This window comes from Pyxicephalus adspersus, chromosome 7 (assembly GCF_032062135.1).
Source record: "Pyxicephalus adspersus chromosome 7, UCB_Pads_2.0, whole genome shotgun sequence".
Taxonomy (NCBI): Eukaryota; Metazoa; Chordata; class Amphibia; order Anura; family Pyxicephalidae; genus Pyxicephalus; species Pyxicephalus adspersus.
This window is the reverse complement of record NC_092864.1, coordinates 23,502,797-23,523,689: the sequence shown is the minus strand read 5'-3', so window position 1 is coordinate 23,523,689 and position 20,893 is coordinate 23,502,797.

Here is a 20,893-nt window from a genome sequence, read left to right as displayed (position 1 = left end):
CAAAGCTTTAACGAACTGCTTCATCAGACCCAGTTTCATGTGCAGAGGTAGGAATATGTTATTCTTTCTATCAACAAGTGGCTCATGTAGAATGTTTGGATCACCTGGTTTTAGGGTAGATCGTGGAGGCCAATTTCTTTCCACAATGCCTCTCACGAGCTCTGCTGTCCCACATGCACAGATAACAGGGATACTTGGTGTATCCGCATCGATGACCAAGAAGGAAGCATACCATTTTTTCAGTATTTAAATCTTTTGTGAGGTAACTCCAGGTACAAAAATACATCACTTTTACCAATAACAAAATGTATACTGTAATAAATGGAATAAAACAAAGCTTACCATTTTAAGGTCAACACAGATGACCCAATTGTGTTGGTCATATTGCAACAACTCAATGACTTTCTTTATGTCTACATATTCTTTACAAAGAAAAACTGAATGGCCAGTTTGGGCTGACCCAAGTATATTGTCATTGTGAAGGAGGACACACTTTAAGCTCCGCTTTGAGCTTTTGATGAATAGTCGCCATTCAGTTGAGTTATAGATTGGAATTCCCAATTCCTCAATTAAACCAGATATGTTAAAGCAATACACAAAGCCACTGTCAGTTCTAAAGTACTGCAGAAATGCAATGTCTCTAGTTCCAAAGTACGATACCTTTGTTCCTTTTTCAAGTAAGTTTTTCTCACGCAGTCTTGATGCTAGGAGTTCTGAAGCCTTCTTCAATAGTCCCAAATCACGTGCCAAATCACGTTGACCTTTGACTGGGAATAGTGAAACTGCCACAGATATAACAAAATGAATCAGGGTTGTTTAGGCGCTAACGATGAGAAACAGCGGAGCCAGACTTCATCTGAAAGAAAGGAAATACGTGTGTAAGTAAGTAAAAATAAATTTTGCTTATTCACTACGTAGAGCAGCGCACAACCTCTGACCACACTGTCTTGCGTGTAAATGAATAGCCTATACAAATCTATGCCACAGTAATGAAATTAATATAAGGGGTATAGAAAAAACCTGACGTGATCGAAGAAAACTAACTGCACTTTCAGAATCAGCATATCTATTTTAGAGTAAATAAGTTTAAAAATTGAAGTCAACAAAAAATTTGTTCAAAATTATTCCCCTGTGTTATTTGTGTAGCAAAATAAAAGGCAAAAACTAACGTGCCTGTTGGGCCATGGTCCATAAATTGTGACTATGATAGACTGTAAAAGTATTAAACCAAAAAAAGCATCACATGTGAAATGTTATAAACAGTTAACACAATATTTGCAGTGTTGCACATGTACTATTGACAAAAACGTTGTGTAGGTCTTGGCTAAGCACAAAAAAAAATATATCGTTACCATTTCACAGCTCAATTCTCTTAGTCCATCACAAGGGAAAAAACATAGACATTGGTCTATTGATATCTTACGTTGAAATATGTGTTTCAATGCACAGTGCAGTGCTAAAAGACTGCAATCAAGTTTTCTTTTTTTCTCTCCATCTTAAACAATAGGCAGTCACTTAAAACCATTCAGAGATTTATATGTGGTTATGGTTCAAGGTTTAAATTTTCTGTAAGTGGACTGATGTGAACAGGTCTTGTGTCCACAATCGCTCTAGGATTGTCAGAAGAATGTCTGTATTTAATAAAACAGTGGTGGGCTCTTAAAACCCTTACATTTTTCAGCTAAAGAAGAGCTTTTTCTATTTAGCCTTCTATCACTTCTACAATTCTGAAAAATAAAAATCAGTCTAGTAAACAAGGGAAAAAAAAACCTTATGGAAAAACACTTCTCCGTCCCCAAAGGATTACAAATCAATAAACTACATTAGTGGTGAATATCAGTCTTTCCTGCAAGCTGTCGAAAGTGGAAGGCAGGATTGTTTTGTCATAATTTAATATGTTGATGGTATGGTTATTCTGTCCGCAGACCCCTGTTAGGGAACAAACCAGACCTTTTTAATATGTTATTTAGATATGTGTTTTTTAATCACAACTTTAGGTCGCAACGAAACTACAATTATGTAAAAAAAAATGCATTTATTTATATGTACATACAATAAAAATAAAACAGATTATTAGTGATATTTTTACTGCATAGATTCAATAAGGTTTTTTTTTTAGAATTTTGTATTAGTGATACACTTCTCAAAAATACAGTACAAGAAGTAATGGTTCTTACAGTGAAACTATAAAGAAACCATTCACGCCCATGAAAATGGCAATATACAGTATTTCTTTTACCTATCAAAGATTGTTTATGTTCTGGGCCAAATTGCTGAAGTCCTGTAGCGCTAGTCCAGACCTGGGTATGCAGTCTGGCAGGATTGTCTGGTTTACATGACAGGCTAAGTACAGTTAAAAACCCTTGGCTAGGTAAACTAGTTAGGCAAACCACATTTTACCCAGAAATAAACTGCATGACCTTAAACCGAGGCAATCAGGCTTGGAATGACTAGTAAAGATATTTTTGAGACAGCCATTTTACTTTAAAAGCAGCTATTTATCTTTGTATTATTGTACAGCATAATATGTGTGTTTATTGTTGATAGGGCTTTGTTTGTGTAGAATGTTAAAAGTACAGTGTATATTTGTTCCTTACCTTCTGTAGTTTGAGCTGCCTAAGCAACATCCCACTGCATCTTATGAAAAAGTAGAACAGAGTGCACTCTAATCATTTTACATTTTAGCACTTACACCTACCGCATTCCCCTATATGTCAATTAAAAGTTAGGGAAAGATGGATATGTCAATTCAACTGGAAAAAAACTGTCCTGCTGCTCACCGATTTTACACTGTTTTATCATCTGTGGTCTCTGGTTCCTTTAGTAAAACACTTGCCTAGACCCTGTGTCGCTAACTCATTTTGGTCTGCTCTTGCCTTTTAAAGCTTTCCTTATGCTGATCATTTTAATACTACTCTCTCTTCTGCAATCTCCTAATAGGATGTGTTTGTTAAAAATTGTCCAGTGGCAGGGCAGTTTCTTATCAGTAAGAACAAGAACAGCCTCAGCGGACCGCTGGTTCATTTTTATCGGCTTGTTATATGTGTTGCTACAAAGAGTACCTACCATTCTTTTTAACTTGAATGGTTTGCTGTTGCTGTACGGTAGCCAAGAGTATACTGACCCTGAGCCGGTCTGTGCAATTCATGCCATTTCCAAATACCAAGCCTAAAGATTTGTGATAAGATGTTCTTTTCATGTCACCCTTGACTACTTTTTTTAGAGTTTTACATGTACCTCTATGGCAACACTCAGTTGCCTATGCCTTTTTTACAATAGTTATTGCATATTGCCCTAAAATGTTACAAAAAGTTAAAAAGTTTTAAAAGTTTTTTTATAACAGAATTTTTCCCCTGTAGACTTCAGTTGGTTTCACTGAAGTTTGTACAGATTTGGCATACCATTAACAAAAATCAATTCTGGGCAGATTTGCTTACCTCTTACTAGTTCAGAAACAACACCCTTACTAACAGCTTGCATTTAAAAACTTTTACAGCTCCCCCATTACAGGGCAAAATATGTTTTATTTAGGCCCACTCTCTGCTTAAACATGGAAATATCTGTCACTATTTTCAGGTAACTACTAAGTACTTATACTTTGACTTTTCCCTTTAAACTTGGTGATAGATAATGACATTCTGTAAAGCTATTAATAGCACCAGTCAAGTAACATATTCCACGTATATGCGTCCTTGTCTGAATCAGAGAATATCCGTGTTTAATTACCACCCCAGGGAAGAAAATCTGTCATGAGAAAACCTTATATACATTGATCTAAAAGGTGTTTAACGTACAGAATCTAATCTGCGTAAACCTCACCTAATTAGTAGCCTAATTATAGTATGGTGAGAATGTGCATCTATATTATTACTAATTCCAAAACATTTTAATTCAGACTGTTTGAAAAAGCCTGAAGCTATAATAAATACAAATTGCCTTACCAATAAGCAATTGAACAAATATTTTTTTTGCATTGCATATTAATAAGCATTTTTTGTAAGGTAAAGATCGCTGTTTTGTAGTCCAACACAAAATATTTTGTAAAAAAAGAGAAGAATGAAAGATGAAGTATTGGTTTCTCAGAAATCACCTACATTTATTCACTCTCATTGATATTTAAAGTTGTCTTTAAATCTAAAAAACACCTAAAAAATATATTGTTGCTTATGGTTCCTAAAAAAACTCCAATCATTGTTTACATGTCCTGGTTTTGATTAAATATTTTTTTGCAATGTGTAACTACAAGCAGGTAAATCCAAGGGCATTTATGTGTGCAATGGTTTGGCTGCAGCATTGTCATCCTCTCTTGCGTGCTTTGGAGTTGCATTACAAACAGCTATGCCAATCAAGATGCACTGGCACAACCTACCATAAACCCCAAAGCAAAACTGTAACATTTAGCTTCAACTGAAACCACATTCAAGTGTAAAAAATACACACATGCTTTATTGTAAAAATAATACTAATAATGCAATCAAATGTATTTGCAATACTCTACAAAATTAAGTATTATTTTATAGTTGGGTTCTACTTTAAACATGAAAGAATAAAATATTAAACACACATAAAAATAGTTGACAATACATTTGTGAACTTACAATTAATATCTCTACCTCCTGGAATATGAAAGTACTATACAAGCCCAACACCTGACAAAAAATTTAAAGAGGAGGAGGGTAAGTATGAAATGACTTTTCCCTGATTAATTTACAATATTTCAATCCATTTTGGAACAGTTACCGTTTCCAAAGAGGAGCTGATGGAAGTGTATTGAGCGAAGCTTAAGTGATGGGGTACAATACTTTAAAATGAACCTGTAATTGCTTTTTGGAGCAAAGTAATGGGCTGGCTTGTTAACAAAGCCTCACCACATGTGTTAGCAGTGGGATCTCATTGGCTGTAGAGGTGCCCTGGGCAGGTGCTTCTAAAGCTAGGCATTGTACAGTTCCTTTCTTCCATGTCCAGCTCCATTGCATTTTCAAAGCATTTTCAAACAGAATATTATAGTATTTGGAAAATTTTAGCCGTGACTAATTTAAACCAAATATTTTAAATTTAGATTTGTAGACAGACATGCAGATATTTTTTTTCCTGATGATCCTCAGTACTGTAACTTCCTCAAATCTGATTTTAGATAACTAAACAAAAAAGGAAGCTATTTTATTTACAGCTTCAGAAACAGAACGAGAAAAAGCTCAGTGCCCAGATATGTCGTTGTTAAAATTTTGTGGTTAAACAGATTGACAATAAACGGCAAATCCAGTTCCTACGTCTGCATCTTATTATGAAGTCAACTTGGACATGCTACCAATTATTTTTTAAATCCTGACAAAAATGTGCCAACGACATTTACAAGTCTTCAGAGACCATAATATGCACATAGAACTGTATTGATGAGCCATGCCTTTCGTGTCAACTGCTATACATCACTTAAACAATATATGTCTATAGGCATTGCCCCGTGAGAGTCTGTTCTTCAATCAACTATGTTAGCTATCCAGTCAATAGAGTAATTAGAGCCTGGGTTTAAAGATTATTGGTTATAAACTTACTGTGATATATAAATTATTCAGAACAGGTAATAAAACATCCCAATGCAGTTTGCTATATTTAAACACTGGAAGAATATTTCAGGTTATTAAAAATATATATTTTCTATTTACATTCTTACATTTTTTCAAAAGGTTTACACACAATAAACAACATTCTTTATGCTGTCCATACAGGTGGACATTTTTAGGAGTTTCATCCAGCTCTCGACTCACTTCCAACTCCTTTTTAAGCTTACCATTGTCATAAAAATAGTAAAATAAATAAAACTTCTATATGAATATTTTATTCACCTAAAACCTCTTCTGGACTTCTCGAGGGGTCAATATCACTGCGTGCCTGATATGGACACTTCCTATTGGCTGTTTGCAATGGAGCCTTTTTTTGAATAAACCAGAGTACAATAACTTTAGCAAATAGGGATTGTTCCATGGACATGGAAGTGGCACTGTTAGAGTAAGTACAGAAATATCTGATTCTGCAGGCTGGTTTGGAGGGGAATGCTGTTTTATGCTTTATGTTAAGCATTGGACTGTAAACCCAGGTATAGAGTGTTGGTATATCAGTGACAGTTTAGATGTTTGTGTGGTTGTTTTTTAAATGGGTAAATGAGTAATTAAAAATGCAGTATAAAATTGCAGCTTATTAAAAATTTCTTATAAAATGCTGACTTCCAGTGTCTGCTTTGATAGACCCATATAAACAGAAGCCATAAGTAGGTTCATTATCCATTTTTTTTTCTGAACACCATGCTAAATTACAATCCATGCACTCTACAATTTAAAGCACTGATGCAGAACATGTTGGCTGGTTATGTAGACCAAGACAAAATCATACATACCGTATTTATTCGAGTATAACGCGCAAAATTTTCTACCAAAAAAAGAAATAAAAGTTTGGGTGCGCGTTATAAACGAGGGCTGGGGTGGGGTGGCAGTGGTGGCCTGTCAATAAATGATTTTTATCATGGCTGCACGTGTTCAACAACGTTTTTTTTGTCAATTACAATGCTTGGTGTGAAACAAAATTTTATACCGATTTTTTAATTGAAAATTAGGGGTGCGCGTTATACACGAGTGCGCGTTATACTCGAATAAATACGGTAAACTTGATCTGCTCATTACTGACACAGTTGACATTCAAGAGTCCAGAGTTGGCTCCCATAAACCATACAGCAGCCTATTCAGTACCCAATCGCAACAATGATTGCGTACCATCAATAATTAGGATTGGTTCAGTCTTCCTCCGCCTCACTAATGTATTACAGCCAGACTTTTTACTAAGAGGGGAACTATGTCACTGAGGCAGGGCATGAAAACTGACACCCAGAAAAACCCGGTTCCTGGCAAGGGAATAAAAAAAGAAGATATATGTATTCGTGGATGAGCTACTGGTTCCTGTGGATGTTGTGCCAAAAATATTTGCACAGGACAAAGAAATAGGTACCAGTATTGCCCATAGACTATTTTCCTAATATTTTGTGTGGAGGTGGTCAACTTAGCCGAGGCAATGCTTTGGCTTTGCTTACTTGTGTCAGAGTTTACCTTTGATGGCAGTTAAGTAATGGAGTAATCAGAGATCTACATCATAAATAAAGCAGAAGAAAGGAGATTCTTGCAATGAAGATCCTCAGGTACAGCCAATTTTTAGCAAAGACAAAAGTGAGAAGTGAACAGTAGGGATGAACGAGCGAGAATATCAAGTTTGTTCTCGCTACGAATCTGTCCTTTCTCGCTTACCGAAAATGTAAGCGAGAACAGCCTTCTGATTCGCCGAGAGGTTGAGCTCTTGCCAAACAGGAGGGTTTTCAGGGCTACATCATGCAGCCCTGGAAATCCTCTGCAATATCTGCAAGCCACAGCTGCAATCATTGAGAAGATGCCCGGCAAAGGAGAACCTCCTGATAATTGTAATATAAAGTATCTCTTACAAATGATACATTTGTATCTGTAACAAATGTAATACTTATATTACAATGTCAGGAGGTTCTCCTGCATACATTGAGAAGAGTGTGCGATCCCCAGGGCACTAGAGGTTCATTAAACTCTAGTGCCCCGGTAATTGCAAACAGGAGGAAGTATATTGAGCAAAATCGGTTTGTCAAAATTTTGCGGAACCATCTGAAGTTTGAGGAAATTTTCGCGACAACGCCTGAGGCATTCTCGCTCATCTCTAGTGAACAGCTACAGGGACAGCACCTTATATTGTCTAAAACTGCAAATATAGAAGGTATAAGACTTAGTTCATAAGAATATCTGTGCATAGGAAGTGCTATTCTTCTTAAAAACAAAATATACATTTTACAAGGAGCTGCAAAAGCACAACCAAACATTTCTATGTTGACCTTTCCCATAAGATCATAAATCTTTACTTTTTAAGTTCCGGTCTATTTTAGGAAATACATAAACAGGAGACAAATACTTACACCCTCCTTTCCCATTTCATTAACAATTTGCAAACAGTTTTTAGCTGCTTTACAAATTATAGTATCTCAGTTAAATTTTTTTTGCCTATGGCATCTGTGGCATCTCCTCCTTTTGCCTATGGCATCTGTGGCACAACTCCTTTGCTGGTTTCTTTGGGCCTGATTTATTAAAGCTCACCAAGGCTGCAGAGAATACACTTCCAGCAAACCTGGAATGGATTTTTTCACAGTAAATTGCTATTTACTAGCAAATGTTTTGAATCCGTTACCAGATCCATTCCAGGTTTGCTGGATCACCCAGCTTCATTGATGAAAGGGCCTTGGAGAACTTTAATAAATCAGACCCTTTGTGCCTATAAACTGCAAAAGTATACTTTTCACTAACTCTTAAAGTCAATGTTTCTGTGAATAACTTTAGAATGAAATAGTCAGTTTATCACTAGTGAATAATACCAAATAGAAAAGCTTCATTAATGTCTAGGCTAGTGAGTTCTCAAACCAAGTCACAGTTTTATTGAAGAACAATATACACTTATCTTACATTTATAACTAACAAACGCAAGAAGTCAAGCCTGGCATGGCACTTGAGGACTAAAGCCTTGTATTGATCTGTCTGTGAATGCTGAATACCTTTCTATGGTAAATGCGTCATCTTTTGAATTTGTACTGGCCCAGCTGTAGAAGAAAATAACATAACAAGAAAAACAAGGGCTTACGTGTCTTGAACATTTTTTTATTATTATTAAATCAAATTCAAATAAAGCCAGTCTTTTCAAAGAATCCAGTCTACCAAAGTTTTTTGTACTACCTATTGCAGTAAAGCTTGAAAAGTAAAAATGAAAAAAACAAAAGTCAATTGCACATTTAGGATTTTAGGAAATTAGCACCTTTTCTGAGACCTTGGACATTTTTGAGTTCCCCAGATATCATTATAAGGCACTTATGTCCAGCACAAAAGGGCCTACTACCAGGATGTGGGGTACTTAGGCTTCTTCTGAATACTGGCAGAATGATAATGACTTCATCATTGTCTAGGCACCAAAATGCAGAGATAAGTTAGGGTAAGTATGCCAACTAACTCTCCTTTTATTTTAGATGAGGAAGGCCATGAAAAAAGCAGACTTGTGTTATTTATACTTTTAAAAATGGCATTTAAGTGGGTGAATAACAAACGTAGCACACATTTCCCCCATTGAAAAGCATGTCAGTCTATGCTGGTATCTTATTAAACATAGAACCTAGCAGCAAACCTAAGGATATAGCAGGAAAGAAACAGCTGTCTGATATGTGAAGCTCTTTGCAGACTTCCATGATAGGCAGTAAACCAATTACACTAGCTAGTAGGGAGTAATGCTTCTGGGAAATCTTAACAATAAACTGAAGACCTTGGTAGCAGAAGCCATGGCTTCAATGGGGAAAAAGACATTTTTGGCTGTTTTAGCACTTCATGGCCAGCTGCCTACTAAAATGGGATTGCAATTTTAATAGCTTTAAATTGCAAAATAGCCTGCATAGGAATGGCATGTGCTAGATCAATTTTTAACACCACTTTTCTTTAAAAATTATCTATATGACTATTTTCGGACAAGGAGTTTTGAATACCAGAATTCATTATCTGCACAGTAATATCATAGATTTAGCTTATCCTGCCTCAAGTGTAGGTAGCAAGCTCTGTAATTTTTAACAGCTGAGCAATGGAATTTTCTTTATGAGTGATAATTTATTGCACAAATATATTAGGACAAGTGAATGGAATGTAAAGGATCCTCCTAATGCCTGCACAAACCTTTTGTTTACTTGTAAAGTTTCTGGCTTACTTTAACAAAAAATGTGGCCAGGTCTATTTCTGAATGTTTTGTAGTGTTGTAGTGTAGTCTATCTCTTCTTACACCCCTTCCAAAGAACAGGAAGGGTAAACTATGCAGCAAATCTCAAAAGACTCACTCAGTTGTTAGGTAAACCATGTGTGTTTCCAAAAAAATGATGCATACAACAAATGCCTTTGGTTGGAAAAGCTACCTGTTTGCTTTAAAGCAGAGCTAAACCCAGTTGATACCCACTTGTTGCCATTCTTCTGTGGGCACTGCCATCTTCTCCCTTCTTTTGCTATCTTAAGCCATCTTAATTGGCAGGGCCAGGACGATCTGATTCCCATGCATGCTCATGGGAGTTTATTCAGTCCCAGCACAATTAACGGAAGACAAGGTTACTGGCTAAGCATGCACAGATAAGCATAATTTGACAGCTTGGTGGAAATCAGACAGGCATGCTTACTGTAGAAGAGTCATCTCATGTCCCTTTTAGCAATAAACATCTGCCTGATTACCAGATTTTAAAGTGGGGCTTTGGTTCCACTTTCAGTTACTGTAGCTAGCAGTGGTGGAGAGAGTCACCAATGGGGTCCTGTGCAATAATACTATTGGGTCCCCTGTTTAACTACTATGATCCAGGTATAAGCTAGTCATGTTTGTAACTAGAAGACAATTGCAGGATTTAGGTCACAGGGGGCCCTTGTGCAGCTGCATAATCTGCCGAAATGACACCCCTGATGAATAGAATAGGAAGACAAAGGTATGGTATACAGTATATGATGAAGAAGAGCAAGGAGACCAAAGCTTTTGTTTATTGGGTGGAAGGAGTAGGAGAGCTAAGGAAAAAGACAGGGATCAGATTTATCACTTTGTATAGTTCCTATGAATCTCTAGATGGAACATTTTCCCTGAAAAGCAATTGAATTCTTTCTTTTTCATCATCATTGATAGAATCACAAATTCCATATTACCTTTTTTGTGCAATATTATTTTAAGCCAGGTGAAACAATATTCTTCTTGCAAATGGTTATTCTAGGATAAGGGTGTTCCTGTGTGCAAATAGTAATTACCCCCAAGTACCTGGTGAACGTGCATTGTTTCTCTCCATTCAGACGAGAAGAGGCATATATTGCTATAGAGGATATATTGCTAAATATCAACTTCAGTCAACTCTGGAAGAAAGAAAAGCAGAAACAGGACCAGTCAGTAAGCTGCTGAGCTAATCAATTTTTCTGTTGCAGCTCCTGAATTGTCCAATCACAGGTACAGGAAAGAGAGATGACTTTGCTTAACATCACCAGATAAAAGTCAGGTCATGGTGATCGTCACTGCACTCGCCGGATGAAGACAGAAGACAGAAGACGTGTCCGGAGGGGCTGCGGGGAGAAGGTGAGTATTTTTTTTTTCGATCGACGCTGGATCTTTGCAGCGGGGACCAGGTAAGTAAGGGGATTTAGACAGTGAGAAAAGTTCGGGTTTATCGATTTTTGCAAAATGGATGGACCCGAACCTAGGTCGGGTTTACCGGCCAGGTGGTTAATAACCAGTAACAAGGAGCTAAATCTAATAATCAAAAAATTGTGAGCATGCAGATTTTTTATTGCAGAATAGAAAGAATAGTCCCCTTCACAATCATTTAACAAAATTCACTTCTCCTTTTGCCAGCCCCCAACATTTTCACCTGGTCCTCTTCTGGCTTCAGGATCTTCTCATCTTGATTGGCCAGGCTAGTAACACCGGCACATGTGCAGGGGAGTTCATTTATTCTCAACAGCTGGCTGTGCTATGATAGTAGGCCCAAAAGCCGATGAAAGGAGAGCTAGGCGTGGGCCAGCATGACTGAGGGGGAAGCCAAAAGATCAGGTGAGAAAGGGGAGGGATGGTCTGATGGAGGAAGAATGGTAGGATAGGTAGATAAGAAAAACAATGGGTGGGAAAAGTAGAAGGGTATAAGGATATAAAAAGTGGGGATGAGGCCAGAAAACTTTTGAGAGTGGAAGAAGTGAAGATTTCCACCTTGAGTTGGTAGGATGGGGTTGTTGAAGGCGCTGGCGGTGTGAGGTCCTCGGGGACAAGGTATGGTGGAGCTGGATTGTTAACCTGATGGGGTATGGAGAGCCATCTATGGTATGGGATCTACAAAATGGTTAATTGGGTTAATAGGTGTTAAGGTTGGGGATGTTATGCGTCATTGATATTGTTCCAGAGGCGGTAGAGTGGAGCCTGGGGGCCGGTTAGATATATCAATTGAAACGCAGACCCATGGTTAAAAACGGTGGTGAAGAAGTTAAGGCCTGCCAAGGACCTGCCACCTGAGAATACGTGGGAATACATGTTTAGTTAATGTTATATGGTTGTTATGTAAATATAGCAGTCATTGATGTATATGGATAAATTGTACGGGTGTAAGGCCATTTTTACCATACTTGCAGATGTTGTTATTTAAGAAAAGGGGTGTGTTATTGGAGGTTAAGGGAAAAAGGTAAAAGGGTCTTGTTGGGAAAAGGCTCTTGCATACCGCAGTCATGTACATGTGCAGCACAGAAGATTGTTAGTTTGTTTTATTACAGAAGAGACAAAGCATTTCCCTTCTGCAATTAGGAATCTGCTCACATTTTTTTTTAAATATTAGATTTAGTTCCACTTTAAATCTAAACTTGACGATTTCACTTCTGCTGCAGGAACAGGCACATTTACACATTTACATTAATTTTATGTAACATTTTTGTCACAGCTGGCCTTCAATTAGGTGTGTATATTTAAAGCAAAAATGGCTTTATTTGGCTTTGTCCTTTTAGCAGATCTCCAGAGGAGCCCTTCGCATCCATCTAATTTTCTGTGTGATTTCAGAGGAACCTAATTATGTTTAAGAGGGATTGTAATGACATTACCGGGATGTACTGTCTGTGACCTTCTGCTTCTTTATCAGTGAAAACATGGGCTGTGCTATATTTTCACATTACCTTAGTGTAGGCTGTACACAGAAGAAATCAGATTACATTAGGCAGAAAGCAGTAATCAAACCACTAAGCAATATTTTTAGAAGAATTCTGTAAAACTAATTACTGTCACTGTGTTGTTTCTCTGACACTTTATTGAACAAAAAAAAAAGTATACATACATGCTGTGTCTATATTCAGTGATTTAGAGAAATGGGAAATGAGTTGTTTAACAAACTGTTCTTGTTCTAGTAAGCAGGAGAGGTAATAGCAAATGAGTGGATTATTATGAATGAAATGATTGCAAACTTGTATTGATTCCTCTAAAGGGAAAAAATCTACAGTAAAATCATTCCTGTTCATTGAATTTTTTATATGTGCATGTTTCAGTGTTTATTCCTTCGCTTGAGATATATACCAAAGCAAATGAATAAAGAAAAAGGAAAAAAAAGGCAAAACAGAGTTTTGGGGGCTCCTGATGCAATGGTGGGACCTGGACATGAAGAAAGTGAATAAAGGGGGTCTCTGATATAAAGTCAGGGACAATGATATGAAATGGGGAATCCTATGTAAAAGAGAAAGCTCTGTTGACATTTTGGGAGATTGATATAAAGGACTCTTTAAATTCTTCAAAAGAAGAGACAGGCTGAGTAAGAAATAAGTTATCTGAACTAATTCTTCTTTCATTAAATAAATGTATAAGTTATGATAGGCGTTTCAAGGATTTTACCAGGCTGTATAGTAAATAGTTGTTTCGTCTGTTGGAGATCAGTCCACTCTGAATTATTATTTTATTATTTCCAGATGATAGATATGGGACTAAAAAACAGAGATTTGTTTCATTTCATTTTTTTTAAAACTTAACACCTTGAGTTATGAGTATACCCCTAATATAGATTTTTAGGATTTCCCAAACAACAAATATTTCACCTTTTTTATGAAGTTGGAGAAAACTAGTGATTTCTTGCTCTGAATATGCTCTAAAACAAACATTCTGCGCTACCACTGAAATAAAACTGATAAAGGGGTCTGGACTATGGATCTCTTTATCACTTTTACAGACATTCTGTCACAAGACCTTGTTGTCTATGTGTCAAAGGTGCAGTAAAAAAAATAGTCTTGGCATTGTCAGTAGGACACTTTCCAACAGTAAAATAGGCATCTGGCAGAAAGCTTAATTCAGATGTGATAATTCAGCCATCGCTACTTGCAGTATTACTTCAAACTTGACACCTAACTTTTTTACAACCTTTTCATTCATTCAACAAAATTGCAGGACCAAATAAGGTGGATACATGAGTATTTAGTGGCATATGTTATAAAAAAAAAGGTTGAAACTTAAAACAAAAATAGCAGCGCCTTCAGTCTACTCCTTCTATCCTGTGCCTATGCATTATTATGTGTAAAGTGATTCACTGCATGGCGGCCCTCCTACACAACACCTAGCCTGTGATGTAACTACCAGCAAAGTTAGAGCAGTTCATTTTGGACATGTCTTCTCAAGTTTATAAACATTGTCAAACCCGTCATATATTCCTTATCCTAAGGGTTGATAACACCATTTTCAGTAATCCTTTTACTTGCTTTGGACCACGATTAAAACTGTCTTTTAGTAATGGCCAACTTGAATTAGCTGTTTCTTCACACATTACATGTCGTGTTCCGGCCCAGGTTTATGTGCCATAGCGTAGTGTGAATAAGGCTTTTATAAAGCTGAATATACCAGGCAGCTGTGGTGTTAATCCCAAGCTTCAAATAGCAGCCTTGGGGCAACTATTTTATGCAGCTGCATGATAACATGGTCTCATACATGGGCTTATGAAATGAAATTTGAAAGCAGAGGCATAATGTGTATATATCAACCATATCTAATTAAAGTGAACTGCATGTTTGTGCTGTAAAAAATTTAAACCGTATCTACTGTGCGAATGTTTCTTTTTTTAAACATGTTTATTATGTGCATTTATTTTACCTGAAATAGTATGGTTATTATATTCTTATCTGACATCTAATCGCCACAGCAACACAAATAACCAACATGCAGTACTAAGATCCCCTGGTATGAAGACATAGCTATTATTTTCTGAATACATTACATATATTTTGGATTGTTGAACTAATACCAATCTATATTTATTTACACAGTGACCCTGGTTTAATAAAGGAGTACTGCAAGTTCACTTTCAAAGTAAAATTGTATTCTGCATAGTAAATTTTTACTTGGTAAAGGATACCCAATCATGTTATTATTATCATATAGAATATATGTAGTACTGATATATTACTTACAATCCAATGTCCCTACCATAGTAGGTCTAGGGTCGATTTGGGGAGAAACCAATTAACCTATATGCATGTTTTTGGAATGTGGGAGGAAATCAGAGTACACAGAGGAAACCCACGTAAACACGGGTGGAACCTGCAAACTCCATGCATATATTGTACATACCAGGGTTCGAACCTGAGATCTAGCGCTGTATAGGCCAGAGTGCTAACCACCATCCTAGCTGATAGATCCATCCCTATCATCCCTGTAGAGATTAACACAGACTGTGGACCCCACTTTCTGACTCCTAAGCATAGATCTTTTTCAACCCCTGTGAGTTCATAAGGGCCAAAAGAGGGTTTATACCATACAGGGCCAAAGTAATATAAAAAATACTAAGGAACATAACACAGGTGGTGAGTCATGGGGTTTAGGGTACTTTTGGCTCTGACCATAGTTGAGCTTTTATTGCACGAGCCCCACTGTAAAACTATGCTGGTAAATATCAGCCTTGATGGTCCTTATTTATGCAGGTAACCAAAGTTCAAAAATCTAAATTAATATTTAAAGTGCAACCATTACTTCCATGACATTTAGTATTTGAGGTATTTTGCAATATTTATTGGATGTCTGAGTTGACAGGATGTGAAGCAAGATATAAAGATATTTCATGCTGGACTCTAGGACAACCAGTATATGCACTCACACAGGCTCATAATTTGTATTGATTTTATCATCGGGTAATATTTTTCTGTAGCAAATTATACAGCACAGTTCTGGGAGCTGACCTCAGTTACAGTGGCTTCAGAAAGTATTCAAACCCCCTTCATATTTTTCAATTTTGTTATGCTGCAGCTTTCATAACATGATTTCTCATTAATCTACATTCAGTACCCCATAATTACAAAGTGAAAACACAATTTTATTAAAAAGTGAAAAAAGGAAATAATACATTTACATAAGTATTCAGATCGTGTGCAATACACTTAAAATTTAACTTAAGTGCCTCCCGTTTCTTTTTACTGCTGCCGAGATGTTTCTTCACCTTGATTGGAGTCTGCCTGTGTTAAATGAAATTGATTGGGCATGATTTGGAAGGGCACATACTCACTATAAAAGACAATGTGTATCGGAGCAAAAACCAAGCCATGAGGTCAAAAGAACGGATTGTTGGAAAGCACAGATCTAGATTTCTTAAACATGCAAATTTCTTCAACACTAAATGTGTTATTGTATATTTAAATGCATTCGTGCAATAAGTCCTCCCAGCCTTTTTCATGCTAACCTTTATTTATGAATTGCAAACTGCTTTAAAGTATGTATTCACCAACACAAAAGCAACATTGTCTTGTTTTCACAGTTGCTGAATTTGTTACTGCAATCCTTTTGTATATCATAGGAGAAAAGTGAACCTAGCTGGAATCCAGCTGGCAGTGAGGCGAGTCTACGCGCACACTCGAGTCCGGACCGCGGTAATCCGTACTTGCGTAATGGCGTACTTTCGCGCTTCCAGTGAGCGCGGATTTATTGATGAATCAGGGGCAATGTGTATCAGAGCAAAAACCAAACCATGAGGTCAAAAGAACAGATTGTTGGAAAGCACAGATCTAGATTTCTTAAACATGCAAATTTCTTCAACACTAAATGTGTTATTGTATATTTAAATGCATTCGTACAATAAGTCCTCCCAGCCTTTTTCATGCTAACCTTTATTTATGAATTGCAAACTGCTTTAAAGTATTTATTCACCAACACAAAAGCAACATTGTCTTGTTTTCACAGTTGCTGAATTTGTTACTGCAATCCTTTTGTATATCATAGGAGAAAAGTGAACCTAATGCTTCCTATTCCTGTTGTGTAGGTTTTCTTTGGTCTTCTGCTCTTCCATCACCTCAATTTTCTGCTGGCATTTTGCTTAATCTCCTGTAATTACTTTCTGCAGAACTAGGTGGTCTCCGAGCCGCTAACATTCTCATTTGCAAAAGCACATTTGCTCCGTTTGACCTTGAACTCCTCACATTGAGAAACCACTGTTTTCCTCCAAGTTGAAGGATATACTTTTGAACCTCTTGAATGTCATAAAATAATACCAAATATAGCGGAGAATAAGAAAACTGCCTAAGCATAGAAAGATTTCACCTTCCATTAGAAGTATCTTTTGCTTTATCTATTTGGTATCTTATATTATCATAAATGTAAACCTGAATTTTTATTATTTCTTCATGGAACCCAAAAGGTACCAACACACAAGCAGAAAACATAATTTATTATTATATTCAACCATCTGTGTAGAAGTGAGATACATCAGTACAGATTCTGATATGATGACCACTGGCTACTCAAGATAGTGGGAAATTTTCTTTAGGTTATTATTATACTCCCATAAAGCATGAAGAACACTTTCTTGAGCATTTACAAAAGTAGTGAATGCTTGTTGTATAAATCCCACTAGAATAGCACCCCTGCCAAGGAACTCTAAAGTTCAACCCAAATTAAGAAATAGGAGTTAAGGTCTTACAGTCCACACTCCAAGAAACCTTTAAATCAAATCAAATGTATTTGTTTTTTTTATATATATGTTTAAAAATATATATTTTAAAGCCAGTATACTATAACTTCAGATCTTAGCATGTACTATAACTACCAACTATCAAGGTCTTTAGTTCGGGTTCGCCGGGTTCGGCCGAACTTCGGCTCAAAGTTCGGGTTCGCTCAACACTAGTCTTTAGAATTTTTTAGTATTGTTATGCAATAAGTTGTACAACAAATCAAGAATATGATTTTTTGGGATAGTGCTTAGGTCTACTAAAAACTAATTTGATGGACTGCTGTTCAAACAAAGACCACAATAGTCTGGATCTCCAGCAGCTTAACATGCCCCACGCACGTGGTTATATTGTTACTTTGATTATTTCCATGTTTTTTTTTAGTGCCGACATATTATGCAGCACTTTACAGAGTTCATAGACAAATCATAGACAAAATCATAGACAAATCACTAACTGTGCCTCAAAAAAGCTTACAATCTAACGTCTTTATTATTATTACACAGTATTTATATAGCGCCATCATATTACGCAGCGCTGTACAAAGTCCATTGTCATGTCACTAACTGTCCCTCAAAGGAGCTCACAATCCAATGTCCCTATTATAGTGATATGTCATTAATACAGTCTAAGGTGAATTTAGGGGGAAGCCATTTAACCTAACTGCATGTTTGTGGGATGTGGGAGGAAACCCGAACAAACCCACACAGACACGGAGAACCTGCAAACTCCATGCAGATAGTGTCCTGGCTGGGATTCGAACCTAGGACCTAGCACTGCAAAGGCCGGAGTAATATGTCCCTTACATAGTACAAAGCCATTTTTTTTTTAGCCTACCACTATGGTTTTAGATTGTGATGGAAACCCATGCAAACAAAAAAAGTTACAAGCTCCATGTGAATAGGTTTTTGGCTGGGATTCAAAGGTAAGACCCTGGTGTTGGAAGGCAAGAGTGATATTGATTGTACCAAAGGATCCCTCAATTAGTTATCTTCTAAATACCAATCAGTTACAATTAATTTCCACTGCAAAAGGCACACAGGATCAGATCTTCATGGATTTGCACATCACAAGCAACAATTAGCATTTACTTCAGTAGTCAGCACTGCAGGGCTTGTTTTTTTATACTGTAGTCTGTTTATAATTTTATTGACGTAGGTTTATTTATTCTTACTCTTAATTGGTAACAGTTTTTTTTTTATTTTTGCATTTTAGAATTGCAGGTTTTGTAACACATTGTAGAAATAAAATAAGAAATGAGTAAGCTTTAAACCTTAAGCAAGTTTAAAAGCTTTATATTCACCACTATGTTTTTATTGCTTTTGTTATAATATTTCTTTTGTGGAAATAACATTAAAATCCTGTGATTCTTAACTACATTGCATTCAGCATTATCAAAAAATTAAATCCTAAGTATAAATATGAAAAGTATAAATTTAAAAAAAAATAGAAATAGCACACAATGATGATGTTTGACATTAGAAGCTTACAGATAGGAGAAAAGAGTTTAGTGATTATCCCATCGAAGTGAGCTGCTCCTTCACTGTTTGGTCAGCAATCTTGGGCAGGTTGGTTAAATTAACCGCAGTAGTGAAAAGTGAAGTCAACAATTTGTCTATGCTACCAAAGTTTTCTAGATTACAAGATTATCTAAACATACACAGGTCCTGGCAGTGGAGACAACTCAATGTATATATATATTTAAATTCCCCCCAAAAGATTGACAACCTTTTTTTTACATTTTTTTATAACATATAATAATATTTTTTTTTATGTTATGACAATATTTTTTTTTACTGTCACAGCAGTGAAGACTAAATAGGAAGGGCTCCCCCTATTGTGCATGCTAGATCTTGGGCAAATACAGAAGAGGCTTTCCTCTGCTGTAAAACATTTTCCGGAAGCTTATCACCCGATCTAGAATATGTGCAGTGCAAAATTGGGTGACATTGGAGCGCCCAATGTCCAGCCCAGGCTTGGGTGAAGAAGTAAGACAGAACAGCGTGGGACTGACTCAATTAGGATTATGGAGGGATTGATGGCTGTCCACCCTAAGTTTGTACATAGCTTCTTCATTAATCCTTTTTCAACCATGGTTCTTCTTGTTTTTGTTTCAAAGTTTTTATTGAAATTTTCAAATAAAGTAAACAATAACATTACACAACAAGTTTGCATAGAATAACTGGAAACGAGATAAAAATTAAAAAGGGGAGGGGGCAATAGAGGGTTCAAAATAAAATAAGAAGAGCGCCAACCAGTAACCAGACATCAGTAGAATAAACATATGAGTTCTACTATAGTTCAACACCTCTTAGGTTAGGTCTAAATAAAGTGGATTTCAAATATTGACAATAAAAAATTTAATACATATACAATAGTACAATAATAGTGCTGTTCACAGATTTGAAAGGCATATCAAGTTTAAAGTAAGCGAACAAAAGTTGGCGGGTAAAGGTACCTTTTAATCATTCACCCCATTTGTAAACATTTAAAATTTAAATTGATTAAAAAAAAATGGAAAATATGGGGGGGGGATAAGGAGTTAAGGTTTACACAAGGGAGGGGGGAGGGAAGGGTCAGGGTTCCTTGCTTGAATTATACATGATTATAATCTAGCCATGGGTCAATGTGTTGTAGAAATTGTTAAGGTTGTTTTTAGCAGTACAGGTTAATTTGTCATTGACCATTATCCAGTTAAGTTTGTTTTTGGTGAACTCAAGGGGAATAATGGACACTTTCCAGCAACAAGCAATCAAAATTTGAGCAACTAAAAGGATATATTGAATTAGTCTAGCTACTGTTTCGGGGCTATATCCTCTAATTGGGAAAAAAGAGCACACTCTTTCTCGGGATGCTGACCTGGGTGACAGAGCGTATTAGGTTAAAAAAGTGAATCCAAAATCTCTGAACCCTAGGACATCTCCACCAAGCATGGAGTACAGTGCCAGTCTGACCACATTCTGGAAAACAAAGAGGGGAGACTGTGGGATTGGCTTTATGTATCCTAACCAGGACCAGGTACCATCTCATCAAAACCTTATAATTGGCTATTAAAAGTGTTCAGAAATATTTTGGAAACGGACACTGATCGATCCTGCCATTCTTGCTCGCTCGGCTCCACCTCCAGGTCTGACTCCCATTGTTTCATAGGAAAGTTTCTTATCGTGTGAGAAGAGAGTGGTATATACTACCAAGATCCTCCCTTGGATTCAGTTATAAAACTGCAAGTATTTTCAAATTCATACTCTGATAGGGTGGTTTCAACCCTTTAAGTGTTTTTTTAATAAAGGACCTGATTTGTTGATAATAGAACATTTCTGTATATAGAAGGGAAAAGCTCTCTTGTAAATGGGAAC